Source organism: Scyliorhinus torazame, chromosome 5, assembly GCF_047496885.1.
Source record: "Scyliorhinus torazame isolate Kashiwa2021f chromosome 5, sScyTor2.1, whole genome shotgun sequence".
In the NCBI taxonomy this organism is placed as follows: Eukaryota; Metazoa; Chordata; class Chondrichthyes; order Carcharhiniformes; family Scyliorhinidae; genus Scyliorhinus; species Scyliorhinus torazame.
This window is the reverse complement of record NC_092711.1, coordinates 171,370,661-171,391,677: the sequence shown is the minus strand read 5'-3', so window position 1 is coordinate 171,391,677 and position 21,017 is coordinate 171,370,661. Positions and strand designations below refer to the sequence as shown.

Sequence of the window (21,017 nt, the reverse complement as noted above, 5' to 3'; positions counted from 1 at the left end):
CCAGCTGACAAGCCCACAGCTTCAGTGAACTCGTCTACCCAGGGTCTGTTTCTAAACCCTCATCACAACATATTACCTGGTTCGCTATTTATATATGGTCATCATGGTCAGACAGCTCACACAAAGCTCAACCAGAAATTATGGTTCTTCTTTCTACTGATCCCAGCTACTACAAGGGGTCACAGCATCTCCTGCCCTCAGCTCTGTTACTGGGCTGTCATTGACATGAGCAACAGAGAGACAGCAAGTTGCCTGAGGCTGAATGGGAAGTTGAAACTTGTGACTCAAAACCAACTGTGTAAGATCTCTGAAAAGATCAGGAATTTTAAAAGATAAATTCTAAACCCAGTGAACAAATTAATGAGTCATAAGACAAAAACTTCAGGTTTTATTACTTTTACTGCAACAAACTAGAAGCAACAATGCCTTAACACTATTTTAATAGGGAACGTATCCCTTAAACTATAAAAAGAATGTAGCCCTTTTACTTTTAACACAATCAAAAATCACACTCCATGGTTACGTCGCTGAAGTTGTCACTCAATTCTCCTGGAACCAGCCCAATGTGATTCTTCGTTCCTGTGTTTACTTCCATTCTGTTCCTTCGCCTGACTGGCAACCCTTAACCCCAGATGTGTCTTTTGCAGTGATAGTTTTCCTGATGATATTCAGGTCCTGATAAACCAAGTGACTCTTCCAAACCCCGAAGTGGCGTTCGTTTTTTTTCTGCAAATCTTCATCTAATATCCTGAAAAAGGAATTTATAAAAGGAAATTGAGAACAGGCAATTCTAGTTTCCATCCAACAGACTCTCCCTCCATTCTCACTCTGTAATATCCATCCTCCTAATTCTCTAAAAGGTGCTGATTCAGGCTGACTGACAGATCCCTGCTCACTGCTTCCCGTCTTGGAGAGGCCTGAAAATCTCCATGCAGACTGAACTCAAAATGTGTGGAACATACAGACTAGATTCACTTCTTTCTCTTCAATTGCTGCAAGTTACCAATGACCCCTCAGGATGAGAAAATAAATGAAAAGATAAAGCAGACTTGGAGCGGCTGCTGCCTCTTCGGCATTCCAGAACGATAAGCGGTAGCAAATTCAAAACAGTTTTAATTTTTTTTTTAAATTTAGAGTACCCAATTATTTTTTTTTCCAATTAAGGGGCAATTTAGTGTGACCGATCCACCTACTCTGCACATCTTTGGGTTGTGGAGGTGAAACCTACTCAGTCACAGGGAGAAAGTGCAAACTCCACACAGTGACCCAGGGCCGGGCTCGAACCCAGGTCCTCAGCGCCGTAGACAGCAGTGCTAACCACTGGGCCACAGTGCTGCCCTATTCAAAACAGAGTTGAGGAGAAACTGCTTCTCCCAAGGGCTGTGAATCTGTGGAATTCACTACCCCAGAGTGCGGTGGAGCTGGGACACTGAGTAAATTTAGGGAGGCGTTGGATAGATTTTTAATCGGGTTGAAGGGTTCTGAAGAACTCTCAGGACGGTGGAGATAAGGCCAGGATGAGATCAGCCAGGACCGAGCAGACTCGATGGGCCAAATGGCCTAATCCTGCTCCTATATCTAATGAACTTCTGAAAGGGGAGACATTGATTTGCTCCCAGATGTTGCCCGGAGGAAGTTTTCGTCTGAAACTCATTGTTCAACCTCCACATTGTGACATCACAAAGGTGCTCATCCTCTAAATCAGCCAATAGGAATCGATCCGTTCCGCGGTGACGTCACTGTATTAGTGCGCACACGCCGGCGCGCGGACACGCGAGCCCCGCCCCCACCCTTTGTTCCCTCTCCCCCAACACATTCTCGAGACGGTTTCCAAGCCACCGGCTGAGAGTTCCGGCCGTCGGTGATCTCCTCCTCCCCTGACCCGGGACTGCGCATGTCTCAGGGAGAGGGGCAGATGTGCATGCGCCGCGGAGCTAACTTCCGCTGACCTTTCCGCTCAGGTGTTGACCAATGGAAAGATTTGGAGGACCGGAAAGACTCTGCCCCTCCGCCAATCAGAGCTCCCCCATTGTCTCAATGCGGAAATTGGACATGGAGGTTTCTGCCGAGCAAAGCTGTTGTTCCTCCAACCCTGAATGAGCTTGAGCTTCACACAGACTCCAGTCTCCAACATCTGTGAGTAAAACTATTTATTTTCTCCCCCTTTCCATTTCTTTTCTCATTCTGACCTTCAATTGGTAACTTGCAGCAACTGAAGGGAAAGGAAGTGAATCCAGGAAGGGTGCAGACTCTGCATAGCTTGGCCCAGGTCTCTCTCTCTTAAAGACATTGACATCCTTTGCTCCCTCAGCTTGACACATTTATTTGTCTGGCTAAAAGGATGTTCACAATTAAAGGGCTGGTTTCTCCAGGAGATGGTTGGCATTTAAGGGGTCAGTAAACAGGCTAAATCCAACCCAGCCAATTACTTCCCTGTCAGAACATTCTCCATCATCCGCAAAGTGTTGGAAGGAGTCATCAAAGGTCTGATTAAGTGGCACTTACTCTGCAATAACCTGCTCCTGGACGCTCAGTTTGGGTTCCGCCAGGGTCTCGCAGCTCCTGACCTCATTACAGGCTTGGTTCAAACTTGGACGAAAGAGCTGAATGCCAGAAGTGAGGTGAGAGTCACTCTCCTTGACATCAAGGCAGCATTTGACCGAGTATGGCATCAAGGAGCCCCAGCTAAACTGGAGTCAATGGGAATCAGGGGATAACTCTCCACTGGTTGGAGTCATACCTGGTACAAAGGAAGATGGTTGTGGTGATTGGAGGTCAATCATCTCAGGTCCATGACATCACTGCAGGGGTTCTTCAGGGCAGTATCCCAGGCCCAACCATCTTCAGCTGCTTTATCAATGATCTCCCTTCCATCATAAGGTGAGAAGTGGTGATGTTTGCGGATGACTGCACAATGTTCAGCACCATTCTCAACTCCTCAGATAATGACGCAGTCCATGCCCAAATTCAGTAAGACCTGGACAATATCCAGACTTGGGCTGATAAGTGGCAAGTTACATTCGCGCTACACAAGTGCCAGGCAATGACCATCTCCAAAAAGAGAGGATCTAACCACCACCCCTTGACATGACATTCAGTGGCATTCCCATCGCTGAAACCCGCACAACCAACATCCTGGGGGTTACCATTGATCAGAAACTGAACTAGTCTAGCCATATTAATACTGTAGCTACCAGGGCAGATCAAGGGCTGGGAATCCTACGACGAGTAACACGCTTCCTGATACCCCAAAGCCTGTCCACCAGACATCTACAAGCACAAGTCAGGAGTGTAATGGAATGCACTCCAGTTTGCTGGATGAATGCAGCTCCAACAACAAAGAAGCTTGACTCTATCCAGACAAAGCAGCCTGATTGATTGCACCCCCTTCCACAAACATTCAAACCTTCCACCACCGACAAACAGTAGCAGCCGTGTATACCATCTACAAGATACACCAGTAACTCATAAAGGTTCCTCAGACAGCACCTTCCAAACCCACAACCACTACCATCTAGAAGGACAAGAGCAGCAGATATCTGGGACCACACCACCTGGAGGTTCCCCTCCAAGTTACACACCACCTTGACTTGGAAATATATTGCCGTTCCTTCACTGTCCCTGGGGCAACATCCTGGAATTCCCTCCCTAACAGCACGGGGGATGTGGAGCAGTGGTTAGTACTGCCTCACGGCGCCGAGGTCCCAGGCTCACTCCTGGCTCTGGGTCACTGTCTGCGTGGAGTTTGCACATTCTCCCCGTGTTTGCTTGCGTTTCGCCCCCACAACCCAAAGATGTGCAGGGTAGGTGGATTGGCCACGCTAAATTGTCCCTTAATTGTAAAAAATGAATTGGGTATTCTAAATTTATAAAAAGCAAATGAAAAAACCCAGCACGGGATGTACCTACACCTCCAGGACTGCAGCAGTTCAAAAAGGCAACGCACCACTACTTCGGAAGGGCAACTGGGGATGGGCAATAAATGCTGGCCTGACCAGCATTGTCCACATCCCGTAAATTAATTTCTAAAAATTTAATATCGGCAGAGATTTGTTTAGTGTTGTTATATAGTATGTATTATATATATTATTGATGGTTCTGTAATAAAATACATGTATTATTATTTCTAGTTTTGTAAATAGTACTGGACCTACATTATATATTTCCAGTCATACAGTCATTGCAGCACTGACAGAATCCATTTGGGAACTCAAGTCAATGCTGAGTCTCTGTACAGCAATCCAGTCAGTCCCATTCCCCCTCGATATCCCTGTTCCCCTGCAAATTTATTTTCTTCAAGTGACCATCCTATTTTATTTTAAATTATTGATCATCTCGACTTCCACAAACCTTGTGGGCAGTGAGTTCCCTGTCATGACTACTCCATGGCTAAATAAAATTCTTCCTCCTATTTCCCTATCTCTAATCAGTAAGTGTACTTGTCTGGAGATTCTCTACTCTTGTACAGGTTTTAGTGAGTTTAGATTTGTTGATCAGCACCTTCAGGAAAATTGGGAGGGAAATTAAGTGAATACAGTCTGTATATTACACACATTTTTCATCCAGTAATCTAGACATATATCTGTCTGGCAGCCTGCATGAAGATTTTCAGGTCTCTGTGTCCAGGACAGGAAGCAGTGAGCTTGGATCTGTCAATCAGCCTGAATCAGCACCTTCAGGAGAATTGGGAGGGTGAATATTAGATACAGCAGAGTGAGAATGGAGGGAGAGTGTGTGGGATAGAGATTTAGAGCATTTCAGGGAAAGAGAGAGGAAAGAATGTTCGATAGAAACTAGAATTGTCTGTTCTGAATTTCTATCCTGTACTGACAATGATTACTATTGTAAAATCTGTTTGCAGGAAGTTCGAACGAGAGGAGTTTGAGGCCGATATCTCAAACTAAATATCACGTCAAGAACTGACTGAGTCACTCAATTCTTGGGATCATCGGCCTTAGAATCTAGAAGGAGAAATGTTTGTCTATTCTGTCTGCTTCAAGAGATTTTAAACAACAGTGTGTCTGGAAAAGCACTGAGACACACACACACACCCGAGTGAGAGTGTTCCAGAGCACTGACTGTGGAAAGAGCTTTAACCAGTGACACAGCCTGAAAAAATACTACACCATTCACAGCAGGGAGAGACTGTACAGGTGTTCAGTGTGCGGACGACGATTGAACTGATCGTCCAACGCGGTGAGACGCAAGATCACCCGGACCATGGAGAAACCATGGAAATGTGAGGATTGTGGGAAGGGGTTCAAAGCCCTACACGAGCTGGCAAGGCATCAACGCAGTCACACTGGAGAGAGGCCGTTCACCTGCTCTCAGTGTTTAAAGGGATTCACTACTATTGGCACCCTGCAGAGACACAAACTAGTTCACACTGGGGCGAGACCGTTCACCTGCTCTGACTGTGGGAAGGGATTCACTCGGGTATCCCACCTGCAGACACACCAGCGAGTTCACACTGGAGAGAGGCCTTTCACCTGCTCTGTGTGTGGGAAGGGATTCATTGACATTGGCAATCTGCGGAAACACAAACGAGTTCACACTGGAGAGAGGCCTTTTACCTGCTCTCAGTGTGAAAAGGGATTCACTGACATTGGCAGCCTGCGGAGCCACGAACGAATTCACACTGGAGAGAGGCCTTTCACCTGCTCTCAGTGTGAAAAGGGATTCACTGACATTGGCAGCCTGCGGAAACACGAACGAGTTCACACTGGGGAGAGGCCATTCATCTGCAATGTGTGTGATAAGGGATTCACTCAGTCACACCACCTGCAGAACCACCAGCGAGTTCACACCGGGGAGAAGCCGTTCATCAGCACTGTGTGTGATAAGGGATTCACTCGGTTATCCCACCTGCAGACACACCAGCGAGTTCACACTGGAGAGAGGCCTTTCACCTGCTCTCAGCGTGAAAAGGGATTCACTAACATTGGTAGCCTGCGGAGACACGAACGAGTTCACACCGGGGAGAGGCCATTCATCTGCACTGTGTGTGATAAGGGATTCACTCGGTTACCCCACCTGCAGACACACCATCGACTTCACACCGGGGAGTAGCCGTTCATCTGCTCTGTGTGTGCTAAGGGATTTGCTCAGTTATCCAGCCTGCTGAAACACAATGTCACTCACACCAAGAGCAGGCCCTTTAAATGCTCTGACTGCAGGAGGGGTTTCAAAAGCTCACAGCTACTGATGTCCCACCAGCGTGTTCACTCTGAGGAGAGACCGTTCAGCTGCTCTCATTGCACAAAGAGCTTTAGAACCTCATCCAACCTGATGAAACACGAGCGAGGTCACACTGGGGAGAGCCCGTTCACCTCTCCGACTGGGAAAAGATTCACTCAGTCATCACTTGCTGAGCCACAATGTCACTCACAGCAATGAGAGACCTTTAAATGCTCCGACTGTGGGAGTGGGTTTAAAAGCTCTCAGGTACTGCTGTCCCAACAGCGCATTCACACTGAGGAGAGACCGTTTAGCTGCTCTCACTGCACAAAGAGGTTTCAAACATCATCCACATTGCGGAGACACCAGCGAGTTCACATTGGAAAGAAGCCATTCACCTGCTCTCACTGTGGGGAGGGATTCACTCAGTCGTCCAACATGCTGAGACACCAAAGGGTTCACAAGTGATGATGGGTTAGATTCTGCTGTTATTCCTGCTGTTAATCACATCCAGGACTGACCCTGAAGTGGGTGGACGGGTTTTTCTCCTCGTCAACTCCTGGTGCTCGGACGTGGCGACCCTGGCGAACTACTGCTCCCCGGACCTGGAATACCCGACTGTGAAGTACCGTCCATACTACCTTCCATGGAGTTCACTTCTGCCATCATCACGGCGGTCTACATCCCACCCCAGGCGGAAGTGAAGAAGGCGCTTGATGAATTGTAACCGCTATAAATAACAATGAAGCAGAATACCCGGAGGCCTTGTTCATCGAGGCCGGGGACTTTAACCAGGCCAACCTCGAGTGTACTGCCAAAACTCCACCAACACATCTCCTGTCCCGACAGGGGCCCCAACATCCCTGACCACTGCTACACAAACATCAAGGGCGCCTGATGCTCCATCCCCTGACCGCACTTCGGAAAATCGGACCACAAGACGGTGCTCCTTCTCCCGGCATACAAGCAGAAATTGAAGCGGAGAATCCGGTTAAGAAGGTTGTGCAAATGCTGGTCCAAGGCAACAGAAGAGCTCCCACGTGACTGCTTGGAGTCAGTGGACTGGTCCATATTCAAGAACTCAGCAGGCAACCTAAACAAGTATGCCAGCACCATCACAGACTTCATCAGCAAGTGTGTAGAAGATTGTGTGTTAAAGAAGGTAGTACGTACGTTACCCAACCAGAAACCATGGTTTAATCGGGAGATTCACTCCCGGCGGAAGGCCACGTATGAGGAGATCAAGACGGGCGACCCTGACCTAATCAAGAAATCTAGGTATGACTCCGCAAAGCCATCACAGACTCCAAGAGACAATACCAGACTCAGCTCGAATCACAGATTCACGACATGGACTCTCGTTGGTTGTGGCAAGGCTTAAATAACATAATGGGTACAAAGTAAAGCCAAGTAGAGTCTTCAGCAGCAGCGCAGCCCTCCCAACAAACTCAATGCATTCTATGCTTATTTCGAGCAGGAAACCAACAAACTGCCCCAGGAGCCTTGGACACACCCATACCCACCGTCACAGCCTTCAAAGTCAGATTGGCCGCCTTGAAAGCGAACCCTCGGAAAGCGACAGGTCCTGATGAAGTCCCTGCCATGCACTCAGATCCTGCGTGGACCAACTGACAGGTGTGTTTGCGGACATCCTCAACCTCTCCCTACTCCGTTCTGAGTTTCCCACTTGCTTCAAGAAGATCACCATCATACCGGGGCCAAAGAAGAACCAGGCAAATCTCCTATGAAAGGAGATTGGGGAAACTAGGCCTCTTTTCTCTGGAGTTTCAAGGAATGAGAGGGGAATTCATTGAAACTTACAAAATCCAGAAAGGAATAGACAGGGTGGGTGCAGGTGAGAGGTTTCCCCTGGTTGGAGAATCTGGAACCAGGGGACACAATTTCAAAATAAGGGGGAAGCCATGTAGGACCGGTCTCGGAGGAGACATTTCTTTACTCCTCGGGTTGTGAATCTTTGGAATTCTCGACCCCAGAGCGCTGTGGGAGCTCAGTCACTGAGTGTGTTTAAAGCAGAGACTGACAAATTTGTTTTTTTTGTTTAATAAATTTAATAGTACCCAATTATTTCTTTCCAATTAAGGGGCAGTGTAGCGAGGCCAATTCACCTCCGCTGCACATCTAATTCGGCTGTGGGGCTGAGACCCACAAGACACGAGGAGAATGTGCAAACTCCACAAGGACAGTGACCTGGGGCCAGAATCGAACCCAGGTTCTTCGTGCCGTGAGACAGCAGTGCTAGCCACTGAGCCACCGTGCTCCCCAACTGACAGATTTCTAAATATCAATAACACAGGGATATGGGGATAGCGTGGGGGAAAAGACATTGAAGTGGATGATCAGCCACGATCGTATTGAATGGTGGAGCAGGCTCGATGGGCTGAATGACTAACTCTGGTTCCGATGATATAAAGATAGGTAGGAAAGTAAATTGTGAAGAGGACATAAGGAGGGTACATAGAACATAGAACAATACAGCGCAGTACAGGCCCTTCAGCCCACAATGTTGCACCGAAACAAAAGCCATCTAACCTACTCTATGCCATTATCATCCATATGTTTATCCAATAAACTTTTAAATGCCCTCAATGTTGGCGAGTTCACTACTGTAGCAGATAGGGCATTCCACGGCCTCACTACTCTTTGCGTAAAGAACCTACCTCTGACCTCTGTCCTATATCTATTACCCCTCAGTTTAAAGCTATGTCCCCTCGTGCCAGCCATTTCTATCCGCGGGAGAAGGCTCTCACTGTCCACCCTATCCAACCCCCTGATCAAAGTGGTACAAAGGGTACAAAGTGATATAGATAGGTTACATGAGTGGGAAAATATCTGCCAAAAGGAGAATAATGTGGGGAAAATGTGAAATTATCCATGTTGGCCAGAAGAATAAAAAAGCTTCTTTTCAAAATGGTGAGAGATTGCAGAGCTCTGAGGTTCAGAGGGATCTGGGTGTCCAAGAGCATGAATCACAAAAGGTGAGTATACAGGTACAGCAAGTAATTAGGAAAGCTAATAGAATGTTATTGTTTATTGTGAGGGAAACTGAATACAAAAGTAGATTATGCTTCAGTTATACAGGACATTGGTGAGACCACATCTGGAGCACTGTGTGCAGTATAGCTCTCATTTAAGGAATGATGTAAATGTGTTGGAAGCAGTTCAGAGAAGGTTGTGAATCTATGGAATTCCTTGCCCAGTGAAGCAGTAGAGGCTCCTTCATTAAATGTTTTTAAGATAAAGATAGATTGCTTTTTGAAGAATAAAGGGATTAAGGGTTATGGTGTTCGGGCCGGAAAGTGGAGCTGAGTCCACAAAAGATCAGCCATGATCTCATTGAATGGTGGAGCAGGCTTGAGGGGCCAGATGGCCTACTCCTGCTCCTAGTTCTTATGTTCTTATGTTTACTGGACTCATACCTGGAATTGGAGGCTGGTCTTATGAGGAATGATTGGACAGGCTGGGCTTGTGTTCGATGGAGTTTAGGTGACTTGATTGAACCGCATAAGATCCTGAGGGACTTGACAGAGTGGATGTGGAAAGGATGTTTCCTCTTGTGGGAGAATCTAGAAATTGGAGTCACTTTAAAAGTAACAACTTGCCCATTTAAGGCGGAGGACAACTCTTTTCTCTTCAGAGGGTCGGGAGTCTTTGGAACTCTCTTCCTCAAAGGGCAGTGGAAGCAGAGTCTGTGAATATTTTGAAGGCAGAGCTGGATAGAATCTTGATAGGCAAGGGGGTGAAAGGTTATCGGGGGGTTAGCAGGAATGTGGAGTTGAGGTTACAATCAGATCAGCCGTGAACTTATTGAATGGTGGAGCAGGCTCGAGGGGCCGAGTGGCCTACTCCTGCTCCTAATTCGTATGTTATCACATCCTTTATAATCGATTGTAGCATTTTCCCTCCTACTGATGTCAGGCTAATGGGTATGTGGTTCCCCGTTTTCTCTCTCCCTCCTTAAATAGTGGAGTTACATTTACCACTTTCCAATCTGCAGGAACCATTCCAGAATCTATAGAATTTTGAAAGATGATCACCAGTGTATCCACTATCTCTACAGCCGCCTCTTTCAACACTCTGGGATGTAGAGCAGCAGCTTTTGGGGATTTATTAACTTTGAACCACATTAATTTCTCCAGTACTACTTTTTCACTAATACAAATCTCCTTCAGTTCCTCGTGCTCACTAGTCCGTTGGTTCTCTCGTGCCTTTGGGCCGATTTCATGTCCTCCATGAAGACAGACACACATTGTTTAGATTCTCTGCCATTTCATTGTTCCCCATTATAAACTCTCCTGTCTCTGCCTGAAATGGACCCACATTGGCCTTTGCTAATCTTTTCCTTTTCACATTTTAAAGGAGCTATTCCAATCGTTTTTTAATGTTTCTCGCCAGTTTGCTCTCATATTCAGTTTTCTCTTTTTGAGTTTCTTGATCCTCCTTTGCTGAATTCGAAGAGAAGTTTCCAATCCTCAGGGTTACACTTATTTTGGCAACTATATGAGTGATAAGATCTCTTATTTTATCTTCAATAAGAGCCCAAGATCTGGTTGATTGGAGGTGTCCAGAAATACAACTTTATTGCTAATTATCCACCTTGATTCTCTTACATAAAAATAAATCAAAACTTAGATTCAATAAAACATCAAATCATAAAGGGAGATAAACGAAAACCGAAGAAAATATTAGGAAATGAATAGATGGTTCAGAATTTCTTAAAGCATGAATACAGAACAAACTTTAGTCATGAAACTTTATTCTTGAATAAATTCTTATCAATGGTCTAACCCCCTTATTGGTTTCAAATTCTCAGCTGAGGCTTCCTGATTTATTCAAATAACTCTCTGTCACTTGGAGCATGATTAGTTATCCAGGCATTGGTCATTACTTAGATTCATTAATGTCTATCAAATTAATTAAATGTCTACATGCTCCCGCCACGTGTACCAATCCTCTGAAGATAAGGTGTTCTGCATTAACCTTGCTTGTTGCTAAGGTTTTGCTACATATTGTAAATGTTTGTGTTACTAAAGCTGCAATACTTTTTCATTACTAGATGTATTTGTAGAACAATGGTTTATTCACTACGAGGACTTTTATGTAACTTTTCTTGAAACAGTGTTCGATTCTGATACATAATTAAGTTCCTGTGCAGCAATTCTCATGTTTTTATCTGAAACAATGACTTTGCCTTGTGTATATTCCATTTTCTGTCTGTATGTATACTGAATTTAAAGAATTATACTGCATTGATTCTTCAAGGTACCAATAAATCAGTGAAGCAATAAATCTTTAATCGATTAATGAGCCTCTTCCTTTGACCCAATGGAATCTTTAATTTTTCTTGTTAGCCACGGTTGCGTCACATTTCCTGTTGGAATTTTGTTTCTTAAATGAATCTATAGTTTATGTAAATATGAAATAATTCCTTAAATGCTCGCGATTACCTATGTATCATTATACATTTTATTGTAAGTTCCCAATCAACTTGCCCCTCATAGCTTGACAGTTTCCTTCTGAGACAGAACCATGTAACCACCAAAGCCTATCTTCATCTAAACCTGCATTCTTTCAGGGTTTCAAACAGAAACAGGAACTATCTGTCATCTACCTTCCAAACACCCTTTCACTCTGTGATCCTTCATGAAATTTGTCACAAGGCCAGTCCAGCAGAAAGAAACCCTCCGACCCTCCCCATTGACCAACTGTCAGAATGAACAAAATGCAGTCCTGGGTGTAATTGAGAGCAGAAACAATAACAGCAGAATCCAAACCCTGTAATCAATTGTGAACTTGTTGGTGTCTCAGCAGGTACAAGGAAACACAGAATCCCTTCCCACACTGAGAGCAGATGAATGGCCTCTCCCCAGTGTGAACCCACTGGTGCCTCTGCAGGTTGGATAATTGAGTGAATCCATTCCCACACTGGGAGCAGGTGAACGGTTTCTCCCCAGTGTGAACTCGCTGATGTCTCTGCAGGGTGAATGACTGACTGAATCCTTTCCCACACTGAGAGCAGCTGAATGGCCTCTCCCAGTGTGAATGCGCCGATGAGCTTCCCGTGCAGATGGGGCTTTGAATCCATTCCCACAGTCCCGGCATTTCCATTATTTCTCCATGTTCTGAGTCTCCTTGTGTCTCTCCAGGTTAGACAATTGAAGCCTTACCCATACAGAGAGCACATGAACAGTCTCTCCCCGCTGTGAATGGGCGATGTTTTGTCAGGCTGTGTGTCTGGTTAAAGCTCTTTCCACAGTCAGTGCTCTGGAACACTCTCACTCGGGTGTGTGTTCCCCAAGGAATCAAGTGACTGTCATAACAAGAAAATCAAATGAAATGAAAATCGCTTATTGTCACAAGTAGGCTTCAAATGAAGTTCCTGTGAAAAGCCCCTAGTCGACACATTCCGGCGCCTGATACGGGAATTGAACCCGCATTACTGGCCTGCCTGGGTCTGCTATAAAAGCCAGCTATTTAGCCCACTGTGCTAAGATGTGATGTTTGTGATTTCTGTCTGTAAATCCTCTTATAATATCCTGGAAGAACAATTTACAAAAGTCATCTCTGTCAGCATAGGATAGAAATTCAGAACAGACAATTCTAGTTCCTATGGAACATTCTTTTAACTCATTCCCCAAAAGCTGTACATTGCCATCCCACACACTCTCCCTCCATTCTCTCTCTGCTGTATCAAATATTCACCCTCCCGATTCTCCTGAAAGTGCTGATTCAGGCTGACTGACAGATTCATGCTCACTGCTTCCTGTCCTGGACACAGAGATCATAACAAATAGGAGCTGAAGTCGGCTATTTAGCCCATTGAACTTGTTCAACCCTGTAATGAGCTCAATGGCCGATCTAGCTCAGCACCATTTCCCCACACTCTTCCCCCATATCTCTTGGTGACTTCAACATCTCAAAACCTATGAATCTCGATCTGGAAAATACTTGATGACTGAGGCTCCACAGTCCTCTGGGGGAGAGGATGCCAAAGCTTCACCACATCCTCGAGTGAAGAATTCACTCCTCATCTTAACTTTCAGTCCATTTTCCTACCTGTTCCCCATGACCCTCAACTCCCTCGTCAATCAGAATTCTGTCTAACTTCACGGCACCAAGGACCCAGGTTCGATCCCGGCCCTGGCCATGGGGAGTTTGCACTTTCTCCCCGTGTCTGTGTGGGTCTCATCCCCACAACCCAAAGATGTGCAGGGTAGGTGGATTGGCCATACTAAATTGGCCCTTAATTGGAAAAAACATGAATTGGGTACCTTAAATGAAAAAAATATGTTTTGGTCAGGTGGGGGAGGGGGGGGGGGGGGCGTTACAATCAAATCCAGTGACTACCCGCATGTACTTTGTGTCAGGTTGGGGTCAATGTCCACCCCCTCCCTTTTCATCCGAGTCTCAGGAGGTTGGAGATGGCTCCAGACGAATAATGGCGAGCGCAGCTCCCACAATCTCCCCATGCTGGAGAAACCACTTGATCCCAGGTAGGTGGGTAGTCTGGAACTGCACATGTCCAAAGGAGAGGGGCCCTTAATTGAAACAAAAGACTGGGCACTTATAATAAAACAAATAATTATGTCTAGCTCATCGTTGAATATATTCAATTACTCCCCCAGACTCCACTGGTCCCTTTAGGATACGAATTCCAGAGATAAACAACCCTCTGAGGTAAGAGAGTACTGAAAATGTATAACATGGTTACATTACTATATTACAAGACTAGAAATAATAAATGTACTTTATAGAACCAATAATAATATATCAAATCTGTCCCTTATAACAACACTGGACATTTCTCTGGCCGATGTTAATTTACTGTACCGAACAAAGAAATGTACAGCACAGGAACAGGCCCTCCGGCCCTCCAAGCCCCTGCCGACCATGCTGCCCGACTAAACTACAATCTTCTACACTTCCTGGGTCCATATCCCTCTATTCCCATCCTATTCATGTATTTGTCAAGATGCCCCTTAAATGTCACTATCGTCCCTGCTTCCACCACCTCCTCCGGTAACGAGTTCCAGGCACCCACTATCCTCTGCGTAAAAAACTTGCCTCGTACATCTACTCTAAACCTTGCCCCTCTCACCTTAAACCTATGACCCCTAGCAATTGACCCCTCGACCCTGGGGGAAAGCCTCTGACTATGCCCCTCATAATTTTGTAGACCTCTATCAGGTCGCCCCTCAACCTCCGTCGTTCCAGTGAGAACAAACCAAGTTTATTCAACCGCTCCTCATAGCTGTAGAAGCCAAGTATTTCAAATACAACTAGTATAGGTAAAAGATAGCTGTTTAAGCATAAATGTTGAAACCCACTTTTAATACCCATTTATACAGCATAATTCACTTATACTGAAGTCCGTTGTTCTGGCAAATGCATATTTTCAAAGACAGTGTGACATTAAAAAAAAACACAGTTGCAAGATAATTTGACACTGTCTTGTGCTAATTGTCAAGGCCAAGGGATTGAATACACAGCAACATGAAGGCACCATTGTTCACAATGGTGATAACAGCTGGGTCAGAAAAGCTGATGTTGCACATTGAAGATGGACGGCTTGCCATCAAATCAAATGTGTTTGAGTCTAACCCAAACCAATTAGGATTATATTGGGGTGTAATTAGATGACTTAAGACAGATATGAAAGTGTATAACTGAAAAGTTTCTCCCCGCCATTTTGGGGTTTTGTTGTCTTTGTGAGTATTGTCTTTGTAGGTTAAGTTTAGTTTTTAGTGTGTTGTCTGTGGTTTTATTGTCTTTGAAGGTGTGTTGTGCTGTGTTGTCTTTCTGTTAGTTTAGTCAGTTTTTGCCTTTGATTCTAGTCTCCAGTTTTGTTTTAGTGTTTAGTTTTTAGGTTAGGTTTGGGGGTTCTGTCAGTCTAACAGTCTGTGTCAGTGATGTTAGTCCACTTTTGACTTTGAGTTTGAGTTTAGCTGAAGATTAGCTTTCTCTCTCTTTTCATGTTTCATTGCCAGACTTTGACCTTTTAAAAGTTACTTTCGAGCTGTCTGCCTAAGCAAAGAAAGATAATGTCTGTAATTCTCTGAAAGCTTCGAATTGTCTACGAATTGCCTTTTAAATGACTTTCAAATTGTAATCCAACGACTACAAATAAAACAATTCTTTTTGGCACCTGAGGAGTTTATACTGCAAATTTCTGCTGAGTTCCAGTATTCGCAAAGTGCTACTGATAACCGAATAGCAGAGATGATATAAATTCCTTCAACTATACACAGTCGAATAATACAAGGAATCGAACAACTTAACACAGTCTATAAATAGTACAAATCTTACAACTTGTCGTATTGCGCCAGGACTTGATTCATCAACTAAGCTTCCCCCAAACTTGGCGTGGTTCGACAGGTTAAGATCCCATAAATTAAAGTTTCCTTTAATTGGCGTAGTCAGGCAGTCGGGGGGGGGAGTACTGAGGACGACCTTCGGAGGCCCAGGTGACGACGGAAAGCTTCGAAGATAATCGGAGGAGGTCGGGAACCTTTGGGAAGCTTCGGAGATAATCGGAGGAGGCCCAGAAGACAGCCGGAACCCACGGCTAGACTGGGGTAAGAAATATCTTTTTCACCCATTAAAAGTCTTAAAGCCGCTTCAATCAGTACTTCGACCCTTGAAAAGAAAATTTTTTATAGACTGTGTTAAATAAATCAAGTGCCTTCGGTCAGACTATCAGACGTGACTGGAAGATTAGTCACTGCAGTAACTTAAATAAAACGGCAGTCAACGATCAAGAAAAGTTATGGCTGATCCAAATCAAAGTGTAGATTCAGAGCCTTTAGCAGACAGAAAATTACTCCCCACTACATCCAAGGGGGGTGCTGGAATACCAGATGTTTCTGTTGAAGATATGTTGGGGGATTGTAGATCTTTCACTCGTAGACATTTTAACCTATGTGAAACCTCAAAGAAAATTGAATCAAAGTACGATATCCCCAGAGGACAGTGGTCCTTCAATAATATCAAGAGAGCATGGGGAAAATGCACACGATTACATGGTGCAGAACGTGTAAAATGGTCCCTGGTAATTACGGGACAGATACACAGTCAGCAAGAGATCATTGTTAAAAATAAAAGTGATCATCAGCTTCAGTCCACTAAAGACCAACTAAGTGCAGTTCTTGAAGATTTGCAAGATGCAAAATCCAAACTTGAGCATTATGATGAAATTAGAACAGATTTGCAAAATAAAACCTCTGAACTCCAGCAGTTATCTGTTCAAATCGGAGAATTTCAAAATCAAGTTTTTAAAGTGGAGTCAAAATACCAACAATTACAATTAAATACTGAACGAAGTGGTGATGAGTATAGGTCTACTAAAAGGCAATTAATTACAGTTGTTGAAGAATTGCAAGATGCAAAATCCAAACTTGAAACAGATTTGCAAGATGCAAAATCCAAACTTGAGCATTCTGATGAAATTAAAACAGATTTGCAAGTTGCAAAATCCAAACTTGAAACAGAATTGCAAGTTGCAAAATCCAAACTTGAGCATTATGATGAAATTAGAACAGATTTGCAAAATAAAACCTCTGAACTCCAGCAGTTAAATGTTCAAATCGCAGAATTTCAAAATCAAGTTTTTAAAGTGGAGTCAGAATTCCAAAATCAAGTTTTTAAAATGGAGTCAAAATACCAACAGCTGCAATTAAATACTGAACGAAGTGATGATGAGTATAGGTCTACTAAAAGGCAATTAATTACAGTTGTTGAAGAATTGCAAGATGCAAAATCCAAACTTGAAACAGATTTGCAAGATGCAAAATCCAAACTTGAGCATTCTGATGAAATTAAAACAGAATTGCAAGTTGCAAAATCCAAACTTGAGCATTATGATGAAATTAAAACAGATTTGCAAGATGCAAAATCCAAACTTAAAACAGGTTTGCAAGTTGCAAAATCCAAACTTGAGCATTATGATGAAATTAAAACAGATTTACGAGTTGCAAAATCCAAACTTGAGCATCATGATGAAATTAAAACAGATTTGCAAAACAAAACCTCTGAACTCCAGCAGTTATCTTTTCAAATAACAGAATTCCAAAATCAAGTCTTTGAAGTGGAGTCAAAATACCGACAATTGCAATTAAAAACTGAGCGAATTGAACTTGAAAATTGCAAGTTAGTGAAAGAAAGATGTGTTTTAGAAAGAAATATAACCAGCGTGACTGAACATTGTAATTCTTTGACAAACATGCTTTCTGTACAAAAGATTGAACAAACTCAGAAAGCAGTCCAAGCCACCCACCTAGTGGCACAATCGGCAATTGCACAGCCGAGATCAATTGTTAAAAATAAATCATTTTCTCTGTCGGATGAATCAGACGAAGATAGTGTTCCTACAATACAAAATACTAAAGCAATTCGACTAGCCCCTTTAAAACGCAAACGGGTTAGAGTTGGAAGCAAAAAAATAGAAGAAGATGGTGAAACTATCACTAGAAACATATTTGACCACCAATGGGTTCATGAACAAATTGATCCTTCTAAAATTGACGAATGGTCCAAGGGTCTTCCACACCCTAAAAAGGGTGGTAAGATCACATGGGATGGAATTCACAGATTACAAGCCATTTACAGTCTCCACCCATTTGATGGAGTACAAATTCTGACTATCATGCTAGGTACTCGTATAAGTTCAACCCTTAGAAATGAAGTAGAAGTTGCCCTTGGAGACGATTTGCAAAATTTAGAAGCTGGTTGGCTAACAATCAAGAATTGGCTATTACAATTTCGCCCCCCGAGGACCAATTGGTCTAAGATCACAGCTTGCTTTCAAAAAAAGAATGAAGATATTCAGGATTTTGAGGAAAGATTTTTACGTACTTGGATGGAATATTCAGGGATGACACTCGACCAGGAAAATGACACATGGGATGCAAGCACTTTAAGTCCATTAAAAACGGCTTTTATAGCCGGTGTTAAACCTGGAGTTTCTGCTGCCTTGAATTTGGTTTTACCAGCTTGGGCCACAGCTGGCACATACCGAGACATAGTTGAACGATGCATTCAGATAGATCGTGGTTTGCACAATCAGGCAACTTTTAACACTGCAGCTGCTCAAATGCAGCCTATTGCTCAAATCCAGCCCATGTTACCTGCTGCTCCAGCGGCGGCTGTTGCAGCACCTGCAGGAATATCAGCTGTAACTACAATTTCACCACCAGCGCCAGAGCAAACATGTACCCTTGCTCCATTAAAATCACGTAAGAAAATACCACAATGTCTTTCCTGTGGTAGAGTAGGACACTGGATGGCAAAATGCTATCAAAAACAACGGATGGATTCAAGAGATGATAATGAAGTAGACAATGTTCACTACAATACATCTCCACCTCGTGGTCAACCATGTAACACGTACCAACAAGACACACCCAGTATGGCTTCTGGTCAGCAACACTGGCTAAGCAACTACAACCATGGGTTGCTTTTACAGTTAATCAACAACAGTATCATAATAGCCCAACTGTTTACCACATGGCTTTACAGAATCATCTCAGGCAACTGCCTGTTCGGCCTTCCACCATTATCCAATATGAAGATGATGTTCTGATAACCTCTATCAATAAAGATGATCATGACAAAGATTTACGGATGGTCTTGAACCACCTCAGTACTAACAGTCGCAAAGCTAGCTTTCACAAAGCACAAATTGCCCAGAAAGATGTTTACTTGGGACAGAAAATTTCCAAACGAAAAAGGGAACTTACTCAGAAGAGAACGGCTGCCATCAAAGCAGCTAAAGAACCCTCAATGTATCGCTAAAAAGTTGCCAAGAACTGTCAACTTAAGAAAACTGTCATTCTGAACGTTGCTTTATTAATTTAAAGAAATTAACATATCTTGTTAGCTGTGTTTCCTTTAACAGAATCGGCAAATTCATCTACAGAAAATCAAGATACAGCACAAGATTGGTTCAGTTATATATTTAATAAGTTATTGTATTTGATATTTTAAAATAAATGTTTGGAATTAGCCTGGAAATTAAAACTTCAAACAATGTGGAAGCTGGTTTAAAAAAAACCAACAATCTTTGATTAAAAGCCAAAAGAACAGGTTGTTCAAAGAAATTTGATAACGGGAATTTGGCAGCAATCAAACTTTTACTCCCAGTCCATTTGAGTGACAAAAAAAAAGTTTAAAGATGCGAATGGCATCATTCCAAGCTATACGCCTCTTTTGTCTCTGTAAGAAAATTAACCCTTTCAACAAGCTTTTGTGTATTATCCAGAAGATGTCAAAGACTTGACATCAATTTTGATAATCATTTTACCATTTATTACTAGATCATATGTTCAACTTTTATTGTATAATAATTTTAATAATTATTTTGAAATGCCTGTTGCAATGTTAATTCCATTTTATTGTTTAAAACTGCAATGATTCTTTGCGCTTTTACCTATCCTATCGCATTAATGATGTATTTTAATCTTTTCTGATATATCTCAATTTTTCGATTTATCAAAGGGCCGACTGTAGAAGCCAAGTATTTCAAATACAACTAGTATAGGTAAAAGATAGCTGTTTAAGCATAAATGTTGAGCCCCACTTTTAATACCCATTTATACAGCATAATTCACTTATACTGAAGTCCGTTGTTCTGGCAAATGCATATTTTCAAAGACAGTGTGACATTAAAAAAAAAACACAGTTGCAAGATAATTTGACACTGTCTTGTGCTAATTGTCAAGGCCAAGGGATTGAATACACAGCAACATGAAGGCACCATTGTTCACAATGGTGATAACAGCTGGGTCAGAAAAGCTGATGTTGCACATTGAAGATGGACGGCTTGCCATCAAATCAAATGTGTTTGAGTCTAACCCAAACCAATTAGGATTATATTGGGGTTAAATTAGATGACTTAAGACAGATATGAAAGTGTATAACTGAAAAGTTTCTCCCCGCCATTTTGGGGTTTTGTTGTCTTTGTGAGTATTGTCTTTGTAGGTTAAGTTTAGTTTTTAGTGTGTTGTCTGTGGTTTTAGTGTCTTTGAAGGTGTGTTGTGCTGCGTTGTCTTTCTGTTAGTTTAGTCAGTTTTTGCCTTTGATTCTAGTCTCCAGTTTTGTTTTAGTGTTTAGTTTTTAGGTTAGGTTTGGGGGTTCTGTCAGTCTAACAGTCTGTGTCAGTGATGTTAGTCCACTTTTGACTTTGAGTTTGAGTTTAGCTGAAGATTAGCTTTCTCTCTCTTTTCATGTTTCATTGCCAGACTTTGACCTTTTAAAAGTTACTTTCGAGCTGTCTGCCTAAGCAAAGAAAGATAATGTCTGTAATTCTCTGAAAGCTTCGAATTGTCTACGAATTGCCTTTTAAATGACTTTCAAATTGTAATCCAGCGACTACAAATAAAACAATTCTTTTTGGCACCTGAGGAGTTTATACTGCAAATTTCTGCTGAGTTCCAGTATTCGCAAAGTGCTACTGATAACCGAATAGCAGAGATGATATAAATTCCTTCAACTATACACAGTCGAATAATACAAGGAATCGAACAACTTAACACAGTCTATAAATAGTACAAATCTTACAACTTGTCGTATTGCGCCAGGACTTGATTCATCAACTAAGCTTCCCCCAAACTTGGCGTGGTTCGACAGGTTAAGATTCCTTAAATTTAAGATTCCTTCATTAAAGCCCTCCATACCAGGCAACATTCTGGTAAATCTCTTCTGCACCCTCTCTAAAGCCTCCACATCCTTCTGGTAGTGTGGCGACCAGAATTGAACACTATACTCCAAGTGTGGCCTAACTAAGGTTCTATACAGCTGCAACATGACTTGCCAATTCTTATACTCAA

At 43.1% G+C, this 21,017-nt stretch overlaps 1 long non-coding RNA gene across 1 annotated transcript in view; it reads right to left on the bottom strand.

Moving 5' to 3' along the window:
• Positions 1 to 373: 373 nt before the first annotated feature.
• LOC140420663 (uncharacterized) overlaps positions 374 to 21,017 on the bottom strand; it is a 29,485-nt gene continuing 8,841 nt past the window's right edge. The window contains exon 2 of the long non-coding RNA XR_011946503.1: positions 374 to 748. This is a non-coding gene — a long non-coding RNA (uncharacterized lncRNA). The remainder of the gene's footprint in view (positions 749 to 21,017) is intronic.